The 12,588-nt window shown below is 43.3% G+C and overlaps 1 pseudogene; it reads left to right on the top strand.

The window, feature by feature from the left end:
* The first annotated feature begins 6,222 nt into the window (after positions 1-6,222).
* Positions 6,223-12,049, top strand: LOC147689064 (uncharacterized; annotated as a pseudogene).
* The last annotated feature ends 539 nt before the right edge of the window (positions 12,050-12,588 follow it).

Here is a 12,588-nt window from a genome sequence, read left to right as displayed (position 1 = left end):
TACTGGTAGAACGTTTTTCTTTGTTATTCGTTTTTCTTGCAAGCATGAGGCATAAAAAGAAAAAAAAATATCTTGTTCATTCCTAAATGTGGATATCACCAACTTGATCACAGATGTGGCTATTTTAATAGTTAAGTTTTTAAAAAGCAACCCCTCTCTTTCCCTGTGCGTGTTATAATTTTTACTTGCGAAAGAGACGGCAATACATCCCACTTAATCAAGGATGTGAATATCAGGCTCTATACTGCTACACTGTCCCTTAAAGACTCTATAAGAACAACTTAAAAATAGACTGTACATAGATCACCATCTAACCAAGTACCCGAGCAGTAGGCAAAACACACTTTGAACAAACCTTGTCAATCAAGAAAAAGGGGCTATTTTTATGAGATGTGCACAAGTTGCATTGTCTTTGTGCAGTCAGTCTACGTGAAGAGAGTCTGTGGAAAAAGTAGGTTGATTCACTGCCTCATGCTGTATGCTGTAGTGGGTGGAAGCAAATTGTGAATGACAATTTAACGAACCAATGGATGAAGCCAACTGTCCTAAAGCCCCTCTCTCCCTGCCATTTACAAGCCCCTTGCGCCTCTTCAACGCCGCCGTTGCGTCACTCTTGTGACGCAGCGGCGGCGCAAAGCCAGCGCCATGCTGTGGGGTATTAACAATGTAACGCATTTGGGAGATGCGTCACGTGGAAGCCCTGCGCCACATGTAGGCGTTCCTGTGGGGGGGGAGGGGCATTCCGGCACAGGAACGCCTCCTAAAAGTGGTTGAGTGAAATCTACAAGATTTCACTCAGTCACTTTTAAGGCCATGCTGCATCAAAACCCTGCACCTGCTTGAAGCAGGCATAAGGATTGACGCAGCATGTTAGGGATAGGGCACCCCTGAGCCTTGCTGGAGCTGCGTGGCGCTTGCGACACAACTCCAGCAATGCACCCCCTTTCCGATGGAGGGATGCGACATGCATCTGCCCATCCGTGCACCACGGAGCGCCATATTGTAAATGCGGCGTATCAGTGGTGGTGCACGGGTGGGCAGATGCATCGCAACTCTTCTAGCGTATCCCTGCTGATTAGCAGAAATGAGCCAGAAGTAGTAAATCTGCCCCTCTATATTTATATTATGTATACACCATTTTGAAAAACTATAGTCGGATGAGACAGGTGAAATTGTCTCAAAGGTCAGCACCTAAAACATTTGACCATATGAAGTGGTGGTCCATTCAGGGAGTAGCGAGCGCTTGATGCCACCAGGGGCAACTCAAGGCAGTGATGGAGTGGTGATTGGAAGTGTCTTATAAAGACAGGAGATTAAGGTTTGCCATTAGGCAGAGAATATTCACTTACATGCAGAGAAAAGATGTGAGTTTACTTTCTTCATCAAAACTTTGAGATGTTGTCAGGAGACCGCATATGTATTGATAGGGATCTGCCTAGTTTAAAACCTTGGAAAGGCAGGTGTCTTCTGACACATGAATTATTTATGAGGTTGTTTGGGATGTATTTTCTAGATAATCAAACACAGACACTTGCTTAGGTAAGTTTTTACCACGCTTCTTTAAAAAATATTTTAAAATTGTAACCATGAAAAAGGGATTTTCATTTTAAATTTACTTCAATAATATTAGTAATGAAAAATAAGAAAATATAATTCAAACATGCTGTAAAATGGCCAATCCCTAACCAAGATGGGTCTTTTGAGAATATTATTTACTAAAAAGAGATAATGAACATGCATTTTAATTTTAATTATGGTAAACACTCAAATGGACTGTCAAAAGCTGCATTCACCATTTTGTGCACAGTGGTATGCTGACTAATGAGGTGACCATACACATTTTAGCTACACCATCTAAAAGAAAGAAGGTTGCCATCTACCTATAAAAGTAAAATTACACCAATAACAGAAGAGGTTTTAACCCGTTAACCGCGGCGGTAATTCCGCCGCGGTGCGGGCGTTTCCTTGCGCGGGCGGGCCGCATCGGCCAATGGCCGACGGCAGCACTGGGAAGGTAGTGCTGCCGTCGGCCAATGGCCGACGGCAGCAAGGAAAGGGTTAAATACAATACTAATTTATAGTATTATTTAAAACAGAATGATAAATAAAGACCAGGAATCCTTAAATAATATTTGAATATTGGAATAAAAACTGTAACGTAATGTAAGTACATTAGTTAGTTAATGAAGATTTTGTTAAAAGTGTCTAACAATTCATTCTATTTTCCACAGAGAATAAGAAATATGGTAAATAATTTTTTAACAATTACAAGAGAATAGTGCATGATATGATAGATCAAAGTATACAGCATCACAAAATGTTAATAACATAATTGTTCTTTTTAAAGTAAAGATAAATCTCATCCAAAAGCATTGTGCTGAAAATTTACTGAACATCCCAACAGGATAACTAAAGGGAAATATATTTCATAAATAGAACTAGACAATACAATTTAACAGCAAATCACAAAACATGTGGGCCTCATTTATGAGGCTGTGAGACACTTTTACGCTGCCGGTGCGTCACTTTTTGTGACGCACCAGCAGCATAAAAAATGTGCCTTGTTGCACCATATTTACAAAGTGACGCATCTAGGTAGATGCGTCACTTTGTAAACCCCTGCGCTACATTATACCTATGCCAGGTATAATGTATGCAATGGGGGGGCGTTTTGACGCAAGAAAGGGTCATAGAAGTGTCGCAGTGAGATCTATAAGACTACACTGCGCCACTTCTAGGACACAAATGCGCCAATTTCTTACGCCTGCCTCACAGCAGGCGTAAGACTGACGCAGGCCCTTTCACATGGGGCTTGTCCCATGTGAAAGGACACATTGCTGGAGTTGCGTCACTTTTGTGACACACTCCTGCAATGCGGCACCTTTGCGCCATACAGATACGTCAGAAATACTGACGTATCTGTAATCCTTGCGCCATGATGCGTCATACTGTAAATATGACGCATCATTAGTATTGCAAGGAGTGACGCATCGCTGTTTTCACGCAGCGATGCGTCACCATTCATAAATGAGGCCATGTATTTCTTTTTCTTGCCCAGGAAAAAAACAAATATTACTCCAAAAGGAAGAATAAAACGTTCAACCAAAACACAACATACATCATCTCCAAATTTCAGAGGTAAACCCTAGTACATAAAGGTATGGGTAAATAAGAAGCCACTCTACAAACAAAGATAGAACATACTTTCTAATAGTTTATTTAAAATTAACATATTTTTCCAAAAATAAACAGGTCAAATAAATGCCATTTATTGGAAAACATTAAAACATGTTATTAAAACATTTATTTTTTCAATTTTTTTAGTGTCCAAAATTGAGTACACACTCCACAGTGGTTGATTCAGCAAAATATTTATTAGCGGGGAAACCAGCATTACCAGTTCTGATTCATCCCACAACCTGACTCCTTTCGGAGCTCCTTCATGCTCCTTCCTCATAGGTTTACTAAAATTTGGCAGTCAATCCCAAACACACCTTTTTGTTGTTCTGATGACATAATTTCCTTCCACAGCACCTCACAAGTGAGCATTACTTGTGAAGCATGCAGGGATTTGTAGTGTCTAGGAATCAATTCTACCTCTTTGTGCGTTCTGCCAAATTACAGTGTATAGATATTTGCTTCCATTGTGTCCAAAATTGAGGACGCACTCCACAGCGGTTGATCTTTATTAGCGGGGAAACCAGAATTGCGGGTTCTGATTCATGACACAACCTGACGCCTTTCGGAGCCCCTGCTCCTTTCTCATAGGTTTACTGAAATTTGGCAGTCAATCCCAAACACACCTTTTTGTTGTTATTCTGATGACATAATTTCCTTCCACAGCACCTCACAGGTGAGCATTATTTCTGAAGCATGCTGGGATTTGTAGTGTCTAGGAATCAATTCTACCCTTTTGTGGGTTCTGCCAAATCACAGTGTATTTAAATCAATATTTATAGCCCTTCAGTGGAGAAAATGCCTGGTTTGAATTTCAAAACAGCTGTGTCACAATGGGGTTTGCATATTTCAAGTCCCTGTGGTCCCATAATAATTCAATGGGCAGTACAATCAACCATGGCTGGGCTGCCATGAAACATACTTCCATTGTGTCCAAAATTTAGGATGCACTCCTCAGCGAATGATTCAGCAGAATCTTTATTAGCGGGGAAACCAGCATTACCATCTCTCAACCTGACGCCTTTCGGATCCCCCGCACCTTCGTCATAGGTTTACTGAAATTTGGCAGTCAATCCCAAACACACCTTTATGTTGTTGTTCTGAAGACATCATCAGTGATGTCATTTGAGATGTCATCAGGGATGTAATGAGTGATGTCACTGACCATGTCATGAGTGATGTAATATGTGATGTCATCAGCAGTGCATTGCGGGCGCGCCAGTTATAGTTAGCTGCACTAACTATAACAGGGGAATTTCAATGGTTTTGTATGAGTGAAATGTCCAACTAACTATAACGCCCCTGAAACCTATGGTTTTTTTCAGTGAATTTCTAAGGTTTTTTTAAATGCTAATTCCTAATTATAACGTACCTGAAACCTATGTTTTTTTCAGTGAATTTCAATGTTTTTTAAAATGTTAATTTGTAACTATAACATGCCTGAAACCTATTTTTTTTTCAGGTAATTTCGAAGGTTTTTTAGATGCTAATGTCTAACTATGCCTTTAGAGGTAGGACATGTGAAGAAAGAAGGGAAACACACAGAAAGAAGAAAAAGAAATGCAGAAAGAAGCAACAGAAGTCCTCAAAGGCGAAGAAAAGTGCGGGAAGAAGAAAGATGTGCAGAAAGAAGAAACAGAGGAGCAGAAAGAGGCCTTGTTGCAAAATCATCCTGTACCCTCAACTTTTTCAGATGGATACTGGTGGTAACTGACTCTGACTAACCAGTCCTAGAGCCAGTGCTATGCTAAAAGACACTTAGAATACAGTTAAAACACCTACATACACTAGGGAACACTATGCATTGGGGTACCCCTGTGATTACCATGGTCTCCTCTGTAAGACCCTAGTACATAATAGGGCAGGGGGATTAAAACTTTCTCTTAAAACAGGCCAACAGGGTGCGTTTGCACACTGGTGAATGGAGGGGGGGCTGAGCTGACATGTGCAAATACGCCCTGTGGCCTTTTTAAATTGGTGGACAATGTCCCCTTGAATCCTGAGTGTCCCTCGGGTCCAACTAGCCCACCAGATACCAACAGTAAGCGCCGTTGAAGAGAGCTGTAAAAAGGGGCACGTCCTGGACCACCTCTCCGCAACGCAGTGCAGTGGCGCTTACTGGAAGCACCTGGTGGGCTAGTTGGCCTCCAGGGGCCCTCAGGATTGAAGGGGAATTATTTCCCCAACTTAAAACGCACCACAGGGCGTGTTTGCATACCTAATCTCAGGCCCGCCCCCTCCCTTCACCACTGTGTAAACACGCCCTGTGGCCGTTTTAAGTTGGGAGATTAAGTCCCCTTGAATCATTAGGGAACCCTAGGCTCCAACTAGCCCACTAGGTACCTCCAGTAAGGTCCACACAGCTGTGTTGCAGAGAGGTGTGAAAAGGGGCACAGCCTGGACCACCTCTCTGCAATGCAGCGCAGTGGCGCTTACTGGAAGCACCTGGTGGGTCAAGCCTTAGCCCCCAGGGGCCCTCAGGATTGAAGGGGAATTATTTCCCCAACTTAAAATGCACCACAGGGCGTGTTTGTTCATGTCACCTCAGGCTCTGTCCCCTCTCTTCATCACTGTGTAAACAAGCCCTGTGGCCATTTTAAGTTGGGAGTTTAAGTCCCCTTAAATCCTGAGGGTCCCTAGAGTCAAAGTAGCCCACTAGATACCTCCAGTGTGCCACAGAGCTGTGTTAAAGAGAGGTCTAAAAAGGGGCATGTCCTCTGAACACCTCTCTGCAGCATAACTCCCTGGCGCATACTGGAAGTTCCTGGTGGGCTAGATGGCCCTTAGGGACCCTTAGTATTGAACTTACAACTCGACAGGAGGTGTGTTTGCACAATGGTGAAGGAAGGGGTCGGGCCTGAGATGACATGTCTGCAAACACGCTCTGTGGCGCATTTTAAGTTGGGAATTAATTCCTCTTCAATCCTGAGGGTCCCTGGCGGCCAACTAGCCCACCAGGTACCTCCAGTATGCACCAGAGAGCTGGGTTGCAGAGAGGTGCTCAGAGGCCACGCCCCTTTTTACAAGACTCCGCAATGCAGCACCATGGCGCTTACTGGAGGTACATGGTGGATTTGTTTGCCCCCAGGGACCCTCAGGATTGAAGAGGAATTAATTTTCCAACTTAAAACGCGCCACAGGGCGTGTTTGCACATATGTCACCTCAGGCCCGCCCACTCCCTTCACAACTCCTGACAGTCCGTGGGGTGCAACTAGCCCACCATGTACCTCCATTTAGCACCACAGAGCTGCGTTGCCGAGAGGTGTAAAAAGGGGCATGGCCTCAGAACACCTCTCTACAACGTAGCTTCCTGGCACATACTAGAGGTTCCTGGTGGCCTAGTTGGCCCCCAGGGACCCACAGTATTCAAGGGGAATTAGTTCCCCATCTGCCTACTTGCCAGAGGGCTCGTTTGCAGAGTGCTGCAGGGAGGCGGCGGTGCCTCCGGTGCGATGTTGGTCTTCTTTAAAATTTAGTTTTTTAAGAAGGGGGGCTGTGTGGCCCTCTTCTTTTCCTAATATTTTGGCCCTGGGGACCCCATCCCCAAGGGCCTGACCCCTTTTTATATAACTTTGAAAGGGGGCCACGTGACCCCCCCTCCTGATGCCATAATTGGTTCCGGGGATCCCATCCCCTAAGGCCTTCCTTTCCTCTTTTTTTTATAAATGGGGAGGGGTCCGCGTGGCCCCCCTCCCGGGCCACTTATGGCCCGGGGACCCCATACCCCGGGGCTAGCCCTCTCTGTTGAGGACTGTGGGGGGCTCCCCAATCCCCAAGGCCCTGCTGGTTCGTCGAGTCCTGCGGGAGCCGGCATTGCTTTTCCACATAGGGAGCTGCTAAGATGCAGCTCACCGTGTGGAAAAGCAATCTGCTTGGGTATTTGGTAGAGATTTGGTATTTGGAAGAGAGAGCAGGTTTCCTGCTCTCTCTTCCGAATACCAAAGCAGAGTTTGCTATGGCAGGGCGGGAGCTGCAATGCCGCAAGGCTCCCACCCTGCCATAGCTAACATCATTGCCGATTTTTTTTTATAACATTTTTTGGGCCCTGGGGGTCCTTGTGGGTGCCCCTGAGCAGGCCTAGGGGGTAAGATTGTTTCTACCCTGCCCCCTTTCTTCTTTTTTCATTTTTGTTTGACTTATTTCTTGTGCCTCGGTTCTACCGAGGCACAAGATGGCTGCCAACACTTCCTGCTTCGGAGTGAGGACAGCCAATTAGCATTCAGCTCGTGATCGGGAGGGTGCGCGGATCCTGCACTGCCATAGATATCGAAACATTTAACAAAAAGGGATCTTTCTAAACTAAAGACTACCTTTTTGCCAAATTTGGTGTAATTCCGTTCAGCAGTTCGGGCTGTAGCTGTGTCTAAAGTTTCCTATTGGAAATTGCATGGGGAAAGCATGTTTTGGGACTCCCCTTTGTTCTCAGCCCCCGCTTGATGAATCACCACGAAACTTTCAAGATAGGAGCGGACCGGAGTTCCCCACGTGTTTTGAAATTGTAGCAAAGATTTGTCAACTGGCGCCAAAGGTATTGGGAATAGAAAGTTGCGAATTTCCTATGGAAAATAGTGGTTTGGTTCGTTATTTAAATATGTATTAGTGATTAAACTAAATGAATACCTGTATCACTCTATCTCTTGTTGTGTAAACTACTACATTAGGTGGTTACTACCTATGTGAAAGTCTACATTAGTTATTAACTAGTTAAATGAGTATTTGTATGGGATAGTGAATGAATGTGTGTGTGGTTGGGTGGGACGTGTGTGACTGTGGAAGGATGTGTAAATAGTTGTTTTAGTAAGTATATGAGGTTAAGACTGTATGTTGCAACAGTTGTTTGGGTGAGTGAATCTTTTTATGGGTGTGGTGATGAGTAAATATATTTCTCAATGATATATGTCCAACAAACTAAAAATATAAAAGGCAGTGTATGTAACAGTTATTGTATATAAATAAGTATATATAATACTCAGTGATTGTATGAGTGTTGTATGGATAACTGTATACTTGTAATACTGATTTTATAACACACTAAGTATGAGTTACTCTCTATATGAATAAATAAAGTGGTGTTTGTATAAGTGAATAGCCAAGTAAATGTAAGTATGATCAATTGTTTGCATTCGTGAGTAGGATGTCTGAATAAAGGAATGGATATGTGCTGGTGTGTAATGTTGATGTAGGTATATAAGTATATTTAATAGTGTTCTATTGATCTTTGTTAGCATGTATGAGTGAATCTATAGGTAAGTGTTTAGATGTGTGTGTAGATTTAGGAATCACTGAGTGGGTTTTTAGAAACTTGTACTGGTGCGTCAATGTTTCAAATATGGTACTTCATATTTTATAATGTGTGTTAAAATATTATGCTACTCTATGATCAGGAAAATCAGCTTGTCACATGGATGATGTCATCAGTGATGTCATCAGTGATGTAATTTTAGATGTCATCAGTGATGTCATCAGTGATGTCACTGACCATGTCATGAATGATGTAATATGTGACATCATCAGCAGTGGATTGCGGGGGCGCGAGTTATAGTTAGTACAAGTAACTATAATAGGGGAATTTCAATGGTTTTATACGGGTGAAATGTCCAGCTAACTATAACACCCATGAAACCTATGTTTTTTTCAGTGAATTTCAAAGGTTTTTTAAATGCTAATTCCTAATTATAACATTTCTGAAACCTATGGTTTTTTCTTTGATTTTCAAAGATTTTTGAAATGCTAATTTGTACATATTTTTTTTGGTTTTTAAAATATTTTCTAACTACATTTTTTTAATCTTTTTATTTTTAGATGTTATTTTTTAAATTACATTACTCATCTTTGTATTACATTTTTCTACATAAAAATTATTTGTTTTCATTATTTTGTATTGTTCATAATATACTTAAATTATTTTTATTATTTTTTTCTTTGTTTGCAGTTGCGCACCCTATGAACACCCTACTCATTTACTGCGCGAAACGTGTTTGCCATTTTAGGGTCGCTGTCTAGGATCCGCAAAGGGTGTGCGACGGGTACACCTTTTCCCACGCGGTTGCTATGCGACTTGTGCATGATGCCTTGCACATACACGAGATGCACGTATAACGCGACGTGACGGATGTGCGGTAGCGAGCGACGTCATATACATATCAGACGCGGTGTGTGCGCGACTTCCTCAATTTTTTCAATGTTCAAAAACGTATTTATATATATTTAATATAATTATTAAGACAAGAGATTATCTGTGGTTATTATTTTAATATTTTTCTTTAACTTTCTTAAAAAGTACATCACTGTTATCCTATGGGTAGAAATTCACTTAGCAGGTAAATAGTGTTATTGTTACCTTTTCTTACTCAGTGGTGGATCCTGGATACAGCACTGCTGCACCTCCTCTAAACAGTTGAAAGAATGCAAATTACCAAAGACACGCAGCAGCCCACGTCTTTTTTTTTAAATATCGAATGAGCGGATCATACGCGCACCCCGTGATTTTCCCCAAAAAAGTAAAAAAAATAGGAGCCCTGGGAGACAATGTGGGACCCCCTGAGGAGACCTAGAGGATCAGGGTGAGTCTAGCCTCCCACTTTTCACATTTTAAACACACATTTCACACGCTTCTTCAGCCTCCCTTGTACCGAGACATAAAACGGCTGCATACAGTTTCCAGTTTCTAATGTTGACAACCACTTGACAGCCAATTAGCCTTCAGCATGTGATCGGAAGGGTGATTCTGGTACGATGACAATAAGCGGAGTATACGTATTCAATTATTTTTTAATAAAACCCCATGCCCAATTCCAGGCACCAGGGTCCCCAGCCCCCGGGGCATAGCTAATTATATATTATTATTTTATGTAGGAGGGCTGCAAAGCCCCCCTCCTGAAGCCACATCAAGACCACAGGGACATCCGAACTCCATCTATGTATGTACCCCGTAGGAGTTGCCTTCACTTTGCGCATGCATGTTTGTGGTAGCGCATGCGTGTTAATGTTACGCATGCGCACTGTACGTCCCACCGTCTAGCTATGTACCCCTAAATTATTTCATTTTATTTGCGCATGCTCAATTACAACATGCCCAATCACAGCTCTCACACCCTGTTACATCATGCTCAACCAATCATCCTTCTGCAAAGCATTTATAAGCTGCCAACCTTCTTGAACTTTTCCTATTCTGCAGTCGCAGCCATTGAGAGTGTTCGTATCCACTTCTTTGTAGGTGAGCACTTTTTTTAAGAGTAATTAAATTCATTAATCTGAATAATCTTTACATACCGCGTAAATGTACATTTATGTTCGATTTGGCAATACTGTTTTTAAGCACGCTTTCCTGCTTTTTTATATCGTTAAAGTTGACTCATTACTTTTGTTTCTGTGCAAATCACGTAATCCTGGTGCGTTTGTTTAATTTGCCAAGCGCTCACAAATGTACACATGCGTGGTGCGTAATATGATGCCTTTCCAAATCAGTGTACTGTAGTAGCAGCATCATTGTCTCCCCATTGTTGCAATTATGCTGTGCTTCCTCCTGGAGGTAACCTGGCTGGTTCACCAGCAGTGCCCAGAGATGAAAAACTGAGAGTGTGTGTCTGTGATCCAGGGCTGTGAGTCAAAATCACACACAACGCAAAAAAGCAAAGGAAAAATGTGGAACATTGTGATGTATGAATTTACAAACAAAGGTGTTGCGTGTATGGATCCAGAGTCCATCACTGTTGGTGAACATGTTGCAGCCCCATGTCATCCTAGAGCCAATATCTCCTCTAGACAGTACTGGGAAAGCAGCCAGTCTACCTCCAGGTGGAGGCACATCATATATGCAATTATGGTGATTCAAATGAAATGCTGCTACAGTGCACTGATGCAGCTATCCAGGAAGCACCATCCCATTCCAGTAGACGTGTAGGAGGGAATTGACTAAGGAATGAAATCATGTACATACCATAGCTGCACAGGATGAGTGATACATTGCCCCCTCCTTCATTGTTAGTACTACCCATTGCAAGGTGAATGTATCAGTACCTCTCCCTCCATCCCTGATGCAATATACAAAGGTTAACTATTGATGTCTGTAGTAACATAACTGACAATGTCTGTCTCATTGAAACACAGGTGTTACTGGGGATACAGCAGCAAGTGAACAGGAGTCCCTGGCCCAGTCTCTAGTGGAGGATCAGCTCTCGGGTGTGGATCTGGCTCTGTCCTCTTCGGATGATGAAGATCAACCTGGCACCTCTGGTGTGAGTCATCAGGCAGCCCCACCATCACAGACACCTGCACACCCTGCAGCCACGCCAACAACAACTGGCCACAGACCGAACCCCACTGCCAACAGTGCCAGACCTAGGACACCAAGTACTAACAGCACAGGGACACCAGCCACCCAGGAAGTTACGAACAATGACACCAGTAGCAACACCCAAGGGGGGCCAAGGTCAACTGTTCCTGCCATCACATGTACAACCCATGTGTCTAGGGGTGGTGGGAGTGGTGTTAGACAGAGGTCGCGGTCTGCAGAGGGGCCTGGACTGCCTGATGACCCCCAACTGTTACGTATCTACCCCTGGAGGATTCAGCCAGGTAGTGGGGGTCCTCAAGGACATCCAACAGGATAAGGCTGGCCATCATGCATGCATGGAGTCCAAGTGGGACAAAGTTACTGGTGTGCTAAGTGACATATTGACTTGTTTCTGCCAGAACAGCAGCAATATGTCCACACCTCCCTGTGTGCCCACAACATCCCTTGCAACAACATCAGCAAATGCCTAAGGGATGGAGGCTCAATCTGGTGGAGAGTCCAATGCAAGGTTGCCACCTGCACCTGAGGATCCACCCCAGAAGAAGAAGAGGGGTCGTCCAAAGAAGGACAAGTGAGCCAGTGTTGTCCCAGCAAATCCCCCAGGAACCCAGAACCTGTTTTGGATATTGGTCTTTGTGTGCTAAGTGTTCACCTTGTTCCACATGACACAACTCCCCAACATGACATGGAGGGTCCATGTTGTACCAATGTAGAAGATGAATGGGGACTTCACTCTGGACATTTCATCTGCCAATACTTCAGACTCATCTGTGAACTTTGGATTCTAAACCTCATGTACAGCACTATCTCCACACATGTATGTAAATAAACTCACTATTACACTGTACTTGCCTATGTTGTGATTAAAACTTGGTATGTGTCATGGAGATGATGAAATTCCAAAGTGCACAGTGCATGCCGACTACTACAGCAATGTCATTACCGTAATGTGACTCATGTTGATGTGATACCTATGAGGGAGACACACTAATAGTGCACCACAACACATACTCACCATGGGCATGTAACACATTGACTACAAAGATGTTTGCAAGATATACGGTGGAATGCACAGACACCACACCTTTTCACAGTCACTGCTAACAAACCCACA

This window comes from Lissotriton vulgaris, chromosome 10 (assembly GCF_964263255.1).
Source record: "Lissotriton vulgaris chromosome 10, aLisVul1.2, whole genome shotgun sequence".
NCBI classification, from domain to species: Eukaryota; Metazoa; Chordata; class Amphibia; order Caudata; family Salamandridae; genus Lissotriton; species Lissotriton vulgaris.
The sequence above is the reverse complement of the archived record's forward strand: the minus strand, read 5'-3'. Positions and strand labels throughout refer to the sequence as shown.